Raw genomic sequence first — 6139 nt, 5'->3', positions numbered from 1 at the left:
TATATATATATAAGTTCTTATACGAGTTCGGAAAAGGTTGCGATAGATTCAGGTTGCGCAACCTTGCTCAAAATGAATCTATGAAGTGGTGACGACAATCGGCGATCGTTTGTTCGTCTCTTTCGGCACAGCTCGGCTTTTCTACCAACAACACAATGTTGCCATGCTTATGCTGTTGTTGTTTTTGTAGAACAATGTTTCAATTTTTGGTTGGTGACATATTCAATTAAAAAATCAATTCTGTTGGGATTCGAGCCTACATAATATTGCTTTGATAAATTAAATTTTTATTAGTAAGAAAAATATTTATTTGTATAGTATACGATGTTAAAAGCAAAAAATTAAAAATCTATTCTGTCGAGATTCGAACCTGTGACCTGTCGTATCATCTTGACTTTCCAAGCTCTTACCACCAACACCGCCATTGACACTTAGGTTGCGCTGACTTAAGTATGGTTTGGTTATGCATGTACATAAGAAACATACGATGGTTCTAATAATTTTGTTTAAGTATAGAAATATGCTTTTGTAGAACATTTGCTTTCGCAAACATACAGACAAATGTGCAGACGACATTTTGCTCCTAGGCCGGTTAAATTTCCATACAAAAATCGGCTGAAATGTGTGAGAAAATAAAAAAATGGACAACTAGGGCAAATAATTTTTAAAAAATTTATTAACAATTAAATATAAATGAAAATACATTTATTGAAGTTTCGTTTCGCATTTTTCGGCACTTTCAAATTAATTAATATAAGTAATATTCACGACTTAACCCGCACACGTCTTATTCGCGCAAAATTTCCAACTTTATGAAAATTGGCGCAATTATTGACACTTCAATTTTATGAAAAGTTTAAAACATGTTTACATATGAATTTATAATATATTTGATTTTGGCGCAATTATTGACACTTGTCTTATGATATACAAAATTGGGCCAAAACGAAACAATGAAATACATAATTACTTTTGCATGTCAATATGGAAATGCCGACGGCAAAACGCAAAGGCATATATTGCACATACATGCATATGTACATACATACAAGCGATTTCTTGGTTGAAAGCAAAAATTGAAGCATGAGAAGTTGAAATGCCGACGGCAAAACGAAACTGCTTACATTCGTACATTGCGTATGAATCATGAAAATATCATCATAATGGGTAGGTAAATCTTTTATATATTTAAAATGAGTTATTATAAAATAAGATCAAATTAGCATTAAATAATTTGAAAAATAATAAATCAAAAATAAAAGAGTTCTACATACATATTTCCATCCTATGTAATATCAAAGAAATCATTTTATAAATACATATATTTCTGTCTCTTCATATTCTCGGTTAGAATATGTGAGAGAATTGTAAAAAATGTTAAAATTGCGAGGCGAATTCCGACCTACAATGTTAACAAATGCGGTGAATTCCCTAATTTGAATCTATCAAATGTTCGCATTTGAACCTGCACCTTCTCTATACTTTTATGTTCTCTGGTCAGTCTTCATTTACTTTCTTTGCAAATCTACCCGCGATGACGAGGTGACTATTCACATGTGTGTATGTTTATATGCTTGTGCATTATTGAAGTTATACTCCTTTTTCTTTCCTTTGTCTTTCATTTCTGCGAATTTTCAACTATTTTATGTGAGTTTTGTTGAAATACCCTGCGTTGGCCGTTGAAAAATTAAGGCTACACTTTACAAGATTATTTCTGTAGTTAGTCTTCATTTACATTTTTTGGAAATCGACCCGCGATGACGAGGTATATCGTTTTATCTGACAGCGTGAGGTTTAAGAAGTTCATTTCTAATTTTGTCTTGTGGCATATTAGAAATGATGTTTCTTCGAAAATCGTTCGCTTACAACGGATAAAACGACTTCTGAGTGGTGATTTTAATGAATAAATTCCTTTTGGTTGAAATGCTCTGCGTTGGCCGTTGAAAAGTTAAGACTATACTTCTCAGGATCATTCATTCCTTTCATTTCTTCAAAGAAACTAATGACCTATAGAAATATGCATATTTGCATTATTTCGTTGTCACTTCCATATTCGTAGCAATAGAATTTCTATGGCATAAGTAAAGTAATAGCCGCCGATTGTCACCCCTTGCCGCTGTAGCAGCTTCGCCTACAAACATGCGTAAATACATATGTATGTATGTATACGTATGATCGTGAATACATATCGACGCAGATTTTTGCGAGAAGCACCAGAAAGTTGTACAATTTATGATTTTTAGCTTTTGCCATCGTCGCGAAAAGACGACTTGTTGGCAAAGGCATGCTCGGGAAGATAATAAATTATAATAAATTTATAAAATGTGAATTTAAGTTTTTTAGTTTTCTTTCATACAAAATGATATGCATTTCTTGGAATATCACTAAGAAGTATAACTTCATCCGCGCGTAGAGACTCCACGCACATTTTTTTACATATATGTTTATACATATTTATTTACAGGCCTTTAGAAGTTTTGATAACATGTTAAAAGACCAAGCGGTCGCACATATTCACGTACATATGTAATTATTTGTGCATGTCAACAAAAAGAGTATTCCAATACGCCAAATGTTTGTACATTTGTCCACACACAACTTTGTATGTGAATATGTACACTTATCGTTTTAAGCGAAATCTCCGTTGTCCCGGACAACCAATGGCCGAAGCTCACGTTTTGTCAAAGAGTCAATGTTTCGAAAGACTGACGCGACGACAAAGCGTCAGAACATTGTGTTGTTGGTAGAAAATCCGAGCTCGGCACAAACGAACGATCGCCAATTGAAACTGCTTCCCTTGCCGCTGTAACAGCTTCTCCAACAAACCAGCGTAAATATGTATGTTTATGTGTGAGATTGCGTACATATCCGTACATCCCGGTTATGTGCCACAATCAAAGATACAGATTTTTGTGGTTTGTTAAAAATAAAAATATAATATGACACTTAAGCGAGTGCGGATACTTAGCGAGTGGTATTTAAAACAAAAATTTCTATGTATTTCAAAAAACAAACCGTGAGATGGAGCAAGATATAGGCAGTTAAGAGGGATGATTTTCATTTAAGCGGAGTACTACTTAACCGGAATTGACTGTACACATAAATCAGAGGAATATTGAATATTTTCTTTGATACATTTCTTGACTTGAAAATCGACAAATAAATTATGTTGTCAATTTTATTCTAATATATTTGAATATTATATTTGCGGGGTTGTCACTTTTTCCTTCTCATACAAATACCAGAAATTGTTCAATTTATGATTTTTCGCTTTTGCCATCGTCGCGAAAAAGAGCTTGTAGGCAAAGGCATGTTCGGGGAGATGTAATGGAGTTTGTTTTTATGAATGAAGCAAGTTTGCCTGTTAAAAGTGCGCTTGCGTTCATGAATGAAAATATTGTTGTTGTGTGTTTTTCTACAAATTTGGGCATTGACTATTTGGCTGCCATATTGACTTTAGACGCTGCTGCTTTCTATTTGAAACGATTATTGTTTTCGTAGAACAATATTTGTAGTTTATGCGGGCGACATATTAACATGTGTACGCAGATATGAATATATTTAGGCTTGTGTATATAAGAAATATTTAATAAATAACTCTTATTTGCACATTAACTACAAATATTGTTTTGAAAATAGCATGATTTAATTAGAATGTTATAAATTATGCATATATTGATAGAAATACGCAAAATGATAATCATATCAAATAATATGATTGCATGTAAACGTATAAAATTATATCCTAAAGACCAACACACGTCTGTAATAACAATGTATGTACATATATTTCAGAGCATAATTTTCATTGAATGCTCAGCTCTATTCATGCGCCACTGTTAAAGCTTCTCATTCTTAGCTAGCTGTGGTGAAGCCTTTTTTCACCGAAGTGATGAACAACGAAAAAAATAAAACAACCGGGTTGGAGGCTTAATCGATAATCAGCCTTCCGTTTTATTTCGTGCTTTCTTAAATACTAATATTTTGCTTTCTTGCAACAACTTAAAAATAAATGTTTGCATAACAATTCTCAGGAAATGTGTCTTGTGCATTTTGCAAAGTAATGCAATTAATAATAATAAAGTTATTGTACATTTTGTTAACTGTTGCATTTTCGTTAGCGGAAATGCACTTGAATGAACAATAAATACAAATTATTAAAATTCTTCGGAATTAATGGTACATTTTGTTAACTATTGCATTTTCGTTAGCGAAAATGCACTTGGGCAAACAATTCTTTGGAAAATTCAATTAATAAATATTCGTATTAAAATTCTTTGGAAATAGTATTCTTTATAACAGTGAAGCACGCTTATCGCATTTTGTTAGCTTGTCCGTTGTTGGACCTTCTCTATTATTTTACGTTCTCTGCATTGACTCTGCCAAAGCGTGAGTTTCGGCCATGCGAAAGATGCGTGCGACACTTGTTATTATGAATGTATGTATGTACATATGTATGTATGTGGCTTGTATTTGCTTTCGTAAACATGCAGACAAATGTGCCAACGAAATAATATACATATGTTCATTGTATATGCCATACAAATTCTATTGGTATTAATGGAAATGATAACGAATATGCATATTTCATGAAGGTTATCAATTTTCTTTGAAGAAATGGAGTGCATTTGGTACATCTTCTCTTTGTAATTGTCGAAATAAATATAAATAATATTTGAAATATTAATTTATTTAAAAATTAAAAAATAAAATTAAATAGAAATAAAATTAAAAAAAGACGTGTGACACTCGGGGACTGCCGGGGTAAAGCTATTGCATAGCAATTTATATCAACTTATGCAATTATAATTATTTATTTATTTTATTCATGCAGTATTTCTTTTTCTTTTGTATTCATTCAAGTTACACTTTTTGAGCGTGGTGACCGATAAGAAAACAAATTTTTCTATTATTAAATATATAAAAAGTTAATATTGTTTAAAATATTTTTATTATTTTACAATACATGTGTGTTTTATTATCTTATAGTAGCTGTTGGTTATTCAGGAATATTTATCATTGAAACTATAGGTTTATGATAACTGAAATAAGAAACATAAGTTTGCGACTTAATATCCTCTAAATACCTAGAAAATACCGCGTCAATGGTGGTCCCATACAGTGGACTCGCGATAATATGAACACCCTAAATTATGAACCCCCCAAAATATGAACACTTTTTGGCTACCATTGACTACTCTAAAATATGAACTTTGGACAAAAGCTCTAAAATATGAACAATATTGTTGTCAATAACGAATTTAAAGCGCTTTGTAATATGGGGAATTCCCTAGCTATTCGCATTCAATGTGCATGTACATACATACATATGTATTTACCCATCGCTCGAAAATGCTTACATGTGCTCATTACAGGGTTTGATTTTGTCTACGTCAGTCGTCTGTAAGAATTTTTAAGTGTTTTTGGTTGGTGATTGCACGCAAGCATAAGAGCCTCTTTATTTTCTTAAGAAATAATCAAATGTAAATAATTTTGAAACATGCACACAAAAAAGCATACGTCATACTTTAAGAGACAAATCCGATATTTTGGAATACTTACGAAAAGGTGCAAGTGTTACAAATTTAGCAACTAAATATGGAGTGGCAAAGTCTACAGTATGTGGAATAAAGAAAAATAAAAATGCTATCCTTAAATGTGTTAACAAAACATTTATGGGTCCTGGAAAAAGGAAAACTATGCGTCCATCAGAGTATCCAAAATTGGAAAAATCGTTGCATATGAGGGACAAAAAACTCCCGGTGAGCGGATTGATGTAAAAAGAAAAGGCGAAGGTGCTTCATTGTACAATTAAAGAAAATTGCCTTGATTTCAATGCCAGTGATGGCTGGCTCCAAAATCAAAGAGAGATATGGCGTTCGGTTGCTCCAAGTTTCTGGGAAAAAACTATCTTCACAGCCCCAGTTGGTCGATCCATTCAAAAAAGCTCTAAAGACGAAAATGGAAGAGCTTGGTTTAACCCGGGAGCAAGTTTACAACGCCGACGAATCCGGTTTATTTTGGAAACTTTTACCACAAAGACGTATGTATCATCATTAGAAAAAACAGCCCCAGGAGCAAAGATGGAAAAGCAAAGAATAACATGCGTTCATTATCGACATTCAAAGTCCGCTTGGAT

The 6139-nt window shown here is 32.8% G+C and overlaps 1 pseudogene; it reads left to right on the top strand.

The window, feature by feature from the left end:
* The first annotated feature begins 1689 nt into the window (after positions 1–1689).
* LOC120779936 lies at positions 1690–1892 on the top strand (annotated as a pseudogene).
* Positions 1893–6139: the final 4247 nt, after the last annotated feature.

Source organism: Bactrocera tryoni, unplaced genomic scaffold (genome assembly GCF_016617805.1).
Source record: "Bactrocera tryoni isolate S06 unplaced genomic scaffold, CSIRO_BtryS06_freeze2 scaffold_11, whole genome shotgun sequence".
Taxonomy (NCBI): domain Eukaryota; kingdom Metazoa; phylum Arthropoda; class Insecta; order Diptera; family Tephritidae; genus Bactrocera; species Bactrocera tryoni.
Note: the sequence above shows the minus strand (reverse complement) of the source record. Positions and strands in the feature narration are given on the sequence as shown.